This window comes from Myotis davidii, unplaced genomic scaffold (assembly GCF_000327345.1).
Source record: "Myotis davidii unplaced genomic scaffold, ASM32734v1 scaffold460, whole genome shotgun sequence".
Taxonomy (NCBI): domain Eukaryota; kingdom Metazoa; phylum Chordata; class Mammalia; order Chiroptera; family Vespertilionidae; genus Myotis; species Myotis davidii.
The window spans coordinates 449,842-461,411 of record NW_006292692.1 but is presented as its reverse complement, the minus strand read 5'-3'; the positions used below and the strand labels follow the sequence as shown (position 1 = coordinate 461,411).

General features: G+C 40.6%; 1 pseudogene; it reads right to left on the bottom strand.

Moving 5' to 3' along the window:
• The window catches only part of LOC102756033, a 37,094-nt pseudogene extending 25,787 nt beyond the window's left edge, over positions 1-11,307 (bottom strand).
• Positions 11,308-11,570: the final 263 nt, after the last annotated feature.

The window sequence follows — 11,570 nt, the reverse complement described above, 5'->3', positions numbered from 1 at the left end:
AACAATGTTTCGATCCTGCTGGCTTAACCCGGGCGGACTAAAGCAGGTTTCCGGCGTTTTGTTTAGCTTCTATATTTGTTACATAGTTGCTTAGAGTTGCAGCTCAGAGGCCTGGCAAGGCAGGCAGGGAACATTGGTTTCCTCCGTCACTGAAGCAAGCAAGCCTCATGTTAGCTTCAAGCTGCCTGGCTGCCAGCCGCCATCTTGGCTGGCAGTTAATTTGCATATCTCGCTGATTAGCCAATGGGAAGGGTAGCAGACGTACACTAATTACCATGTTTCTCTTTTATTAGATAGGATGCACAGCCCATGGACACAGACAACTGTTTAGGGAAGCCCTGGGTGCGTGCAGGGTGGAGTAGGTCAATGGGGACAAAAGGGGGGACATCTGAATACTTTCAATAATAAAGATAAATTAAAAACAAATAAAAAGTAAAAAACTTTGTAACTCTGAGTATTCATACCCATTTTGTGCCATTTACATGAAACAATTTAGATTTTGATGTAATTTTTTTGAGTTATAGACATGGAACAACTTTTTGTAACTATTAACATCAGGCTTGTAAACAATAATATAAATTGAGCCACTGTGATGAAGCTGGAGCTGCAATGCTAAAGGAACTGCCTTGCAGATTTTATGACTTTGTAATATTGAAACAGGACAAAAACACCTGTGAATTAGCCCTTGGGCAACAATGTGCTCCAAAGAACAGTTTGAAAAGATAACAAGAAAGTGTTATTATGACTATTGGACTGAAAATTAAAAACACTGTTTAGAATTAGCACCACTATGTTTTGTTATCTGCAGTGATAGTAATGCCTTCCTTCTATTGATGTAATTATTCCCCTTTCCTTTTTCATACATACCCATTGCCTTGGTCTCTTATTGGAACACTATCTGGGCTTCTGCCCAAGCAGTGTGTCCTGAGTAGCTAGCCTTATTGATCTCAAATATATTTGGGTTAACAGGCTTTTGGTGAGGCCTCTTCTAAGATAGTTTCTGCAAAGAAGGCAGTGTACACAACAGAAATTTGTAGCTAGAATAAACTTTAGAGCTCTCACTTTATGATCTAAGAATCTGACGCTTAAAGCCATCAGTTATTTGAAGATGAAATTCTTAATCATGCCCTGTTCTAGGAGTATGTAACCCATATTCTGAAATTTCTCTAAAACTTAATTTTCATTAAGTGTATTCTTTAATTTTGAGCCACATATTTGACTTTTGTGATGCTCAAAATTGTGACACTGAGACTTGCAAGCCACCATCAGGCTGAGGGACATTTGTGCTTCACGCTTTCCTTTCTTGATAATGGGACATGCCTATCAGCTAATAGCAGTGATGAGCCTTAGAACGGAATTGCTAAAAATCCCTCTATAATAGCGTGATTAACAGTGTTTGTTATAACTGTAAACATTCAATGTTAGCTTTATGAACCAAGTCTTGAACCCTGAATTCTAGGATGCTAACAGCAGAGTCGTATTTGAGTGGGGATATGGCTCTTACCCTTGGCACATGGTCCTCAGGACTGTAATTTTGAAATCCTTTCCTCCCATCCTAGGGGCATATTTTTGGGAACTCCTTTTATCATCAGTGGGAGGGGATGGGTTGAAAGTCATGTCTCTAAGATTGTTGTTTGCTTCTCCAGAATGAGTAAACCATTGAGGGAGCATTTTAAAGATGGAACCCTATCAAAACAGACCCAAAAGATAATTTTGAATTGACATTATTTCAAAATGGAAATGGAGAACACAAAATTCATTCTTGTGTTCTCCCACTCATAAGGGTAGTTTCAAGAAGCTCTTCAATATTAATTAGTAGACTGTGAATTCAGTTCCATGCAACTATGATGAACCAGTTTTTGGCATATGAAAGAAATAACTTATCATATTTTTGAATTACTCATCTAGAAGCCTGAATATTTTTGTATTTCCATATTTCTCAAGTAGCACTTAATTTAATCTTAGCCCCATTTCTTTCAATAAACCATTGTTGCATCTCATAAGCAGCACAGCTTCTTCCTCTAACTCATCTCCCCGTGAAATTGGTTTAATGAAGCAGAAAGGTATGAAGTATTAGCAATAGTGGAATCCATGTGGTAGCACTTCATTTTTCACAGGCACTCACATTTCCACCCTAATTTATAAAATCAGCACACAAATGATTTTTATCACGGCCATTACATCAGTATAAATTACTGCCTTTTCTATAGCTCGGCAGTTAGTCAAAGTGTTGAAATGATATCTATTAGTCAAAGGATGGGGGGAGAGGTAGAAAAGAGTTAGTGAAAATGAGGGCTGATGGTTGTCTTACAGGAACACTAATATTAATTTACAATAATGAACACCGATGGGGTGTTTGAAAACGTACAGCTGAAAATTAAATGCACAAAGTGAAGCAAATGGGTCAATTTGTTCAGGACAAAGAAGGGGACCTTCAATAAACAAGTGGTGCTATACAGAGACAGGCGGCAATGCAATTAGTCAGGCACTCCTCCTGTCCAGTGGGCAGAAGCCATTGTTGTTCTCTCCTGCGTGGGTGTCTTCATTTATCTCATTGTAGAAACTGTCATCCTGGTTTTGTGCCCTGCAGCCTCACAATGTCAAATCCATCCTGCCAAAGTTTCATTGGGGAGCACTATCCACTGGCATCTCTTCTTTTCGCCATTGCCACCTAAGTTGCTTACCATAACCTAGTTGCCCCCCTTTCAAGTTAGGCAAACCTTAGTCATCTGACCACATTATTATGTGCTATGCGATTGTTTAGGTGAGATTGGGGTGATGGTTCCCTTTGCACTACCTGAGAGCAACAATGTACTAAGCAGTTACTAGTTTGACACTTTCTTTTGGAGAAAAGGCATGGATGGATGGCTATAGGATGAGTTTAACCCTAAAAGAATAAATTGTTCATGTACATTAGAAGCAACATTTTAAGCATAAACAATTTTTATATAAATTGGAAGTCATTCTTATCTATTTAATAGCTGCTCCTAAGGGCATACCAACCTAGGGTAGATTTCTGTGCTATAAATTCTATGTGACAATAATTAAATAATATTGAAAGTGTATTTCCTTTTTCATACTGGTTTCACTACCATCTACCAATCTAATTTAGTTAGAACATATGAAATCTTTATGGGCAATTCTGAGTTCTATATTTATTCAATAATTCATTCAGTTAAATACTTATTGGGCATGTGCTATTGCCAGGGTCTAGGTTTGGTGCTTAGGATCTAATTGCAAATGACCTTCTAGTGGAGAAAGCAATCATTGAATAATAATTCCAAGAAAGTTTTATGGGGTTCCTGAGGTTGGTTGTAATTCCACACTGGTTCCTATTATCCCTCATTACCCTCAGCCAAAGTGTATTCAGGGTGTACAAATTCATTGATCATAAGCAATGACCATGTCTATTTAGATCTTTAAAATTTCTGAATATCAGGAGTATACTGGTTTTTTTGTTTGTTTGTTTGTTTGTTTTTTTACCAAATTTGGCATACTATTGAATGGCATTATTAACAGAGGGGAGAGGGTGTCATCTCCACCAGTTGTTAGTGGGAGTAGAATTGTTGTGATATCACACAAAAAGGAATTTTCTGAGACTCACACAGGAGGATGAAATATGTAGAAAGCTTTATTTCCATGGAAGTACATCTCTGGGTTTCCAAAGTCCCATTTCCCTTAGTCCAGTCATAGAAGAAGTGCAGCTAGGGCTTCAGTAGAGCTAAAATCAAAGCCAGTGTCCAGAGTTTCCTTTCCATGTTGGAGCCGAGTCCAGTACATCATCAGGCTAGCTTAGCTTGTGTTTCTCTCTGCAGTCCAGAAGTCCATTGAATGTGGGGTTTGCATGGCTGTGGGCCATATGGGAGAATGCAAGAGAGCCGAGAGTCATGAGATACATGGGCCAAGCAGGCCAAGAGGGATAAATCCTTTCTTTAGGAGATTATGTATTCTCAAATTTTCATGCACTTGCATTGGCCCATGATCTTTTTCCCCAGGTCTAACTGACAGGCAGGTATCTTCCCTCTGTCACCCCAACTTTACTGGGCATTCATCTATCTTCCCTTTGTTGGATTCCTTCCCTGAAGTGGTCTGTGGGGAATAGACTGCTGGGTATCAGGTAGTGCAAAATTGCAACTTCCTGGTAAATCTGGCCAAATGACATTCTTATAATGTCTGACCTTCCCTTTGCTCTTTTTCTATCTATACTAATAATATAAGAATATGCAAATTGTCTGAGATGCCATCACAGTAACAGTAATGACTGAGAAGCAGGCTGTGTGGGGTGACAAGGCCGGCAGGTGGGTTAGTGAAGGATGACCAAATGACTAAACAGCAGGCTGCGTGGGGCACCAAGGGCAACCAGGCTGGCAGGGGGGCAGTTGGGGTACCAGGCCAGGACTGAACAGCAGGCTTTGTGGGGTGACAAGGCCAGAAGGGGGTGCAGTGAGGGGCTTAGGGGTGATCAGGCCAGTAGGCAGAGGCAGTTAGGGGTGATCAGGCCGGCAGGCAGGTGAGCAGTTATGAGCCAGAGGTCCTGGATTGTGAGAGGGATGTCCGACTGTGGGATTGGGCCTAAACCGGCAGTCAGACATCCCCTGAGGGGTCCCAGATTGGAGAGGGTGGGCTGGGCTGAGGAGACCCCTGCCCCATGCATGAATTTTGTGCAGTGGGCCTCTAGTTATTAATAACTAGCTAATCACAATGGTATTAATATGAAAGTACAACTTAACAGTAATTTGGGGGAGTCTCCACTCTACAATGTAACAGAGCCTGATGTTTTCAAAGAGGCAGCTCTTCAGCAGTTGGGAAGTAGACTTCAATGACAAAGGAGGCAAGAACATGCAATGGAGCCATGATAGTCTCTTCAATAAATGGTGCTGGGAAAATTGGACAGATATATGCAAGAAAATGAAACTAGACCACCAACTTACACCATATACAAAAATAAACTCAAAATGGATAAAGGACTTAAATGTACGACAGGAAACCATAAAAATTCTAGAAGAATCCAAAGGCGACAAAATCTCAGACATATGCCGAAGCAATTTCTTCACTGATACAGCTCCTAGGACACTTGAAACTAAAGAGAAAATGAACAAATGGGACTACATCAAAATAAAAAGCTTCTGCACAGCAAAAGAAACCATCAACAAAATAATAAGAAAACCCACTGTGTGGGAAAACATATTTGCCAATGTCATATCTGATAAGGGCCTAATCTCCAAAATTTATAGGGAACTCATACAACTTAACAAAAGGAAGATAAACAAATCCAATAAAAAAATGGGCAAAAGACCTAAATAGACACTTTTCAAAAGAGGACATTCAGAAAGCCAAGAGATATATGAAAACATGCTCAAAGCCACTAATCATCTGAGAGATGCAAATCAAAACCAGAACATATTTGCCAATGCTATCTCCTATAAGGATTTAATCTTCAAAACTTACAGGGAAGGCATACAATTTAACAAAAAGAAGATAAACAACCCAATGGGCAAATAGATACTTTTTGAAAGAACACATAAGGAAGACCATGAGACATTTGAAAACATGCTCAAAGTCACTAATCATCCAAGAATGCAAATCAAAACGACAATGAGGAACCATCTCACACCTGTCAGAATGGCTATCATCAACAAATCAACAAATGACAAGTGCTGATGAGGATGTGGAGAAAAAGGAACCCTTGTGCACTGCTGGTGGGAATTCAGAATCATGCAGCCACTGTGGAGAACAGTATCGAGTTTCCTCAAAAAACTAAAAATGGAACTCCCATTTGACCCAGTGATCCCACTTCTGGGAATATATCCCAAGAAACTAGAAACACCAGTCAGCAAGGATATATATTCACTTCTGTGTTCATAGCAGCACAATTTACTGTAGCTAAGATTTGGAAATAGACTAAGTGCCCATCAGCAGATGAGTGGATTAAAAAACAGTGGTACATCTACATGATGGAATACTATGCTGCTGTAAAAAGGAAGGAACTCCTACCATTTGCAACAGCATGGGTGGAGCTGGAGAGCCTTATGCTAAGTGAAATAAGGCAGTCTGAGACAAATAAATATCACATGATCTCACTCATTTGTGGAATATAATGAACAACATAAACTGATGAACAAAAACAGATCAAGAGACACAGAGGCATCGTTCAGATGCTCAAACCTCAGAAGGAATGTAGGGGAGGGTGGGGGTAAAGGAGGAGAGATCAACCAAAGGACCTGTATGCATGCATATAAGCCTAACCAATGGACGCAGACATTGGTGCGGGGGAGAGGGCATGAATAGGAGTGGGCAGGGGGCAATGTGGGGATAAGGACACATATGTAATACCTTAATTAGTAAAGAAAAAAAATACTATGAGGATGAAATCAATACGAAAACTGTATTTTGTAAATAAGGAAGTGACATCATAAAATTTCAAATATAATTGATGGGACCTCTGCTTCAAAATAAGAGAAAATCATTCGCACCAGGCCAAAAAATAAGACAAACAGTATTGTATTTGCATAAAATCAGACATATAGATGAATGCAAAAGAATAGAGATCCCAGAAATAAACTCATGTCTATATGTCAATTTATATTTGACAAAGGAGGCAAGAACATATATTGCCATAGAGTCTGTTTCATAAATCATGTTGCAAAAATTGGAAAGATATATGCAAAAATGAAATTAGACCACCTTCTTACACCACATCCTATCTAATGAAAGAGTAATATGCAAATTGACCATCACTCCAACACACAAGATGGCCGCCCCCATATGGTCAAAGGTGGCCACCCCCATGTTGACACAGTATGGCCTCCACAAGATATCTGGCAGGGGAGGGCCATTGTGGGCAACCAGGCCTGCAGGTGAGGACAGTTGGGGAGGGACCCAGGCCTACAGGGGAAGGCTGTTGGTGGGAGAGGGGAGGACCAGGCCTGTAAAGGAGGGCAGTTGGGGGGATCCACGCCTGCAGGGGAGGGCAGTTAGGGGCAATGGGCCTGCAAGGGGAGTGCAGTTAGGGGTGACCGGCCCTGCAGGGTAGGGAGGCAGTTGGGGGGGACCAGGCAGGCAGGGGAGGGTAGTTGGGGGCGACCAGGCCTGCAGGGGAGGACAGTTAGGGGTGACCAAACCAGCAAGAGAGGGCAGTTGGGGGCCATCAGGCCAGCCGGAAAGGGGAGTTATGGCTGGCGAGCCCAGTGGCAGTGGTGGGAGCCTCTCCCGCCTCCACGGCAGTACTAAGGATGTCCAACTGATGGACATCCATCTCAAAGTAATTTCTACCAAAGTATTAACACTAAGACATCAGTCGGACATCCCCCGAGGGCTCCCGGACTGCAAGAAGGTGTAGGCTGGGCTGAGGATCCCCCGCCCTGAGTGCATGAATTTCGTGCACTGGGCCTCTAGTTAAAGAATAAACTCAAAATGAGTGAAAGACTTAAATGTAAGACTTGAAATCATGAAACTCCTAGAAGAAAACATAGGCAGTAAAATCTTGGGCATTCCTCTTAGCAATATTTTTTCAGATATATCTTTTCAGGCAAGAGAAGCAAAAGAAAACATAAACAAATGAGATTATATCAAAGTAAAAAGTTTTTGCACAGCAAAGAAAACCATCAACAAAATGAAAAGTCAACCCACTGAATGGGAGAACATATTTGCCAATGATACATGTGATGAGGGGTTTTTATCCAAAATTTATAAAGAACTCATACAACTCAACACCAAAAAAACAAACATTCCAATTAAAAAATGGACAAAGGACCTGAGTGGACACTTTCCCAAAGAGGACATACAGATGGCCAATATACATATGAAAAAATGCTCAACATCACTAGTTGTCAGAGAGATGCAAACTAACACCATAATGCAATATCTCTTCAAACCTGTCAGAATGGCTGCCATCAATAAATCAACAAACAATAATTGTTAATGTGGATGTGGAGAAAAGAGAACCCTCATGAACTGTTTGTGGGATTTCAGATTGGTGCGGCCACTATGCAAAACAATGTGAAGGTTCCTAAAAAATTAAAAATGAAACTACCTTATGACACAGTGATTCCATTTCTAGTAATATATCAGAAGAAACAGAAAGCACTAATTTGAAAGATTATATGTACTCTAGGTGCTAGGAGGAGAATTAATTTGAAAACAGCATGGCTAGCCTGTGTGGCTAAGTGGTTGAGGGTCAACTTATGAACCAGGAGGTCACAGATCGATTCCCTGTCAGGGCACATGCCCAGGTTGCCAGCTCTATCTTCAGAAAGGGGTGTGCAGGAAGTAACCAATCAGTGATTCTCTCTCATCATTGATGTGTTGTTTCTCTCTCTCTCTCTCTCTCTCTCTCTCTCTCTCTCTCTCAAATCAATAAAAATATATTTATTTTTAAAAAGAAAACAGCATGACTGAAAATGAGACTAATTAGAAACCTATCTCAGTGGTCCAGATGAGAGATGATGGTGACCTGAATTAAGGTGCTGGCAGTAAGAATGAAGAGGGGCAAGTTAATTTAAGTTAATTAGAAAACAGTGTATAAGACTTCATGACCAACAAGATGAAGAGATCATGACAGGCATTGAGGACATTTCCACGGTTTTGAAACTGGACAACTAGGCAATAGCAACACCATTGGGATTAAAACCTATTTTACACATGCAAAACTGGAGAGCCCATTGGCTTTTTCACTGAATGTTTGGTAAAACTGCCCCGTGAAGCCTTCTGGCTTTTGTTTGCTGAAAGCTTTTTGATGACTGTTTCAATTTCCTCCATAGTTATCAGACTATTGAGATTTTTATATTCTTCCTGATTGAGTTTTGTAAGGTTGTATTTTTCTAAGAATATATCCATTTTCTCTAAGTTGTCTAGTTTGTTGGAATAGAGTTGTTCATAGTATTTTTAAACAATCTTTGTATTTCTGTCGGGTCTGTTGTTATTTCTCCTCTTTCATTTCTGATTTTATTTGGGTCCTCTCTCTTTGCTTCTTGGTGAGCCAAGCTAGAGGTTCATCAATCTTGACTATCCTTTCAAAGAACCAGCTCTTGGTTTCATTCATCTTTTGTATTTTGTTTTTGTCTATGACATTTATTTCTGCTCTGATCTTTATTATCTCCTTCCTTCTGGTTACTGTGGGATTTTCTTGTTGCTCTCTTTCTAATTCTTTAAGTTGTAAGGTTAGATAATTCATTACCATTTTTTCTTTTTTTCTTTTTCAGGTAGGCCTGCACGGTTATAAACTTTCCTCTCAGGACTGCCTTTACTGTGTCCCATAGATTTTGGATTGTTTTGTTTTTGTTTTGTCATTCATTTCCAGGATGTTTTTAATTGTTCTTTGATCTCTTTGGTAACCCAATCATTGTTTAATAGCATGCTATTCAGCTTCCAAGTGTTTGAAATTTTTTGGCTGTTTTTGTTGTAGTTTATTCCTAATATTATGCCATTGTGGTCTGAAAAGATGCTTGATATTATTTCAATCTTCTTGAATTTGAAGAGACTTTGCCTGTGACCCAATATGTGGTCTATCTTTGAAAATGCCCTATGTGCACTTGAGAAGAATGTATATTCTGTGGTTTTGGGGGAAAATGTTCTGAAGATGTCAATGAAGTCCATCTGATCTAGTGAGTCATTTAGGGTTTCTGTTTCTTTGCTGATTTTTTGTTTAGAGGATTTATCCAGTGAGGCCAGTGGTGTATTAAAGTCCCCTACTATGATTGTATTGTTGTTGATCTCCCCCTTGATATCTTCAGGAGTTTTTTATGTATTGGGCGCTCCTGCATTGGGTACATAATTGTTTATCAGGGTTATATCCTCTTGTTGTATTGATCCCTTTAGTATTATGAAGTGGCCTTCCTTATCTGTTGTTATTGCCTTTACTTTGAGGTCTATTTCGTCATATGTAAGTATGGCAACCCCAGCTTTTTTTTCATTTCCATTTGCCTGAAAGATATTTTTCCATCCCTTCACTGTCAGTCTGTGTGAGTCCCTTGTTCTTTGGTGGGTCTCTTGTAGACAGCATATATATGAGTCATGTTTTTTTTTTTATACATTTAGCCACTCGATATTTTTTGATTGGAGCGTTTAGTCCATTTACATTTAAAGTTATTATTGATAGGTACTTGAAATCACTTGTATGTAACTTTCTATCTCTCTCTTGCAGCCTTTAAGAGTCTCTCTTTGTCCTGAACATTTGCCATGGTAATTATGATGTGTCTTGGTGTGGGTCTTTTGGTTTCATCTTGTTTAGGACTTTCTGTGCTTGTGTGACTTTTTCCTTCCCCACATCAGGCAAGTTTTCTCATATTATTTCTTCAAATAGGTTTTCTAACCCTCTTCCTGTTGTTCTGGCACCCCTATTAGTCGTGTGTTGCTTCGTTTCATGTTGTCCTAAAGCTCCCTTAGGCTCTCCTCCTGTCTTTTAATTTTTTTCTCCAAATGTAGTTAGGTTTGAGTGTGTTTTGCTTCCCTGTCTTCTAATTTGCTAATTCGGTCCTCTGCTACTCCTAATCTACTGTTGAAACTTTCCATGGTGTTTTTTTATTGCAGCTATATCACTCTTTATTTCTTCTTGACTCTTACATAGGTTGTTGATTTTTTTCATCCATCTGGTTTATGAACTGTATGACCCTTATTCTGATTCTTTTTCTGACATATTGCATGACTCCATTTCACTTAGCTGCGTTTCTGGAGATTCCTCCTTTTCCTTCCTTTGGGGGTTTCTTTTTCCCCATTTTTGTTCCTTTGGGGGTTTCTTTTTCTACCCATTTTTGTTCTCACCAAAAGATTTGGTGTCAAGTTGTGCAGGGGCTGCTCCTTGGGTGGCAGTGGCTCCTCGGCCTGCATCTGCTCCTCAGGAGGTCATGGCAGTGGCTGAGCCTCAGTTGGTAGCAGCTCCTCTGGTGAGTGTTATTCAGAACAATGGTGGCTCCTCTGGCTGGTGGGGGGAGGCTGCTTATGCAGCTGCTGCTCCTCGATGGGGGCGGGCTTCATATGAGGCTGCTGCTCCTCAGACGTGGGCAGGTTGCCCGTGTGGCTGCTGCTCCTCAGACAGGGGCAGGCTGCACATGCGGCTGCTGCTCCAAGGACAGAGGTGGGCTGCTCACGGGGCTGCTGCTCCTCATACGCAGGTGGGCTTCTGGTGGGAACTGCTGTTCCTTGGACAGGGACAGATTGCTCGCAGGGCTGCTGATCATCATACGGAGGTGGGTTGGTTGCATGGCTGCTGCTCCTCAAACACTGGTGGGCTGCTTGTAGGTCTGTTGTTCCTTGGATGTGGGCGGGCCGCTTGTGCATCTGCTGCTCCTTGGTTAGAGACAGGCTGATCATGAGACTGTATCCTGCTCTCTTGACTTCTGGTTCAAAAGGTTTGCATATAATACAACAAATATTAGTGGTGACTTTAAAAAATCACCTGAATATTTTCAAATAATTGAAATTGCCATCCTACTTGGCTTCAATTTAATATCTATGTTTGGAATTATAAAGCTTTATTCATGACCATATTCCAAGGTAGCTACATTTTTCCTTTTTTAGCCTCCAGTGTCTGTCACCTCCCTTTATAATACTTTCTATCCAGCCATGACAACCCT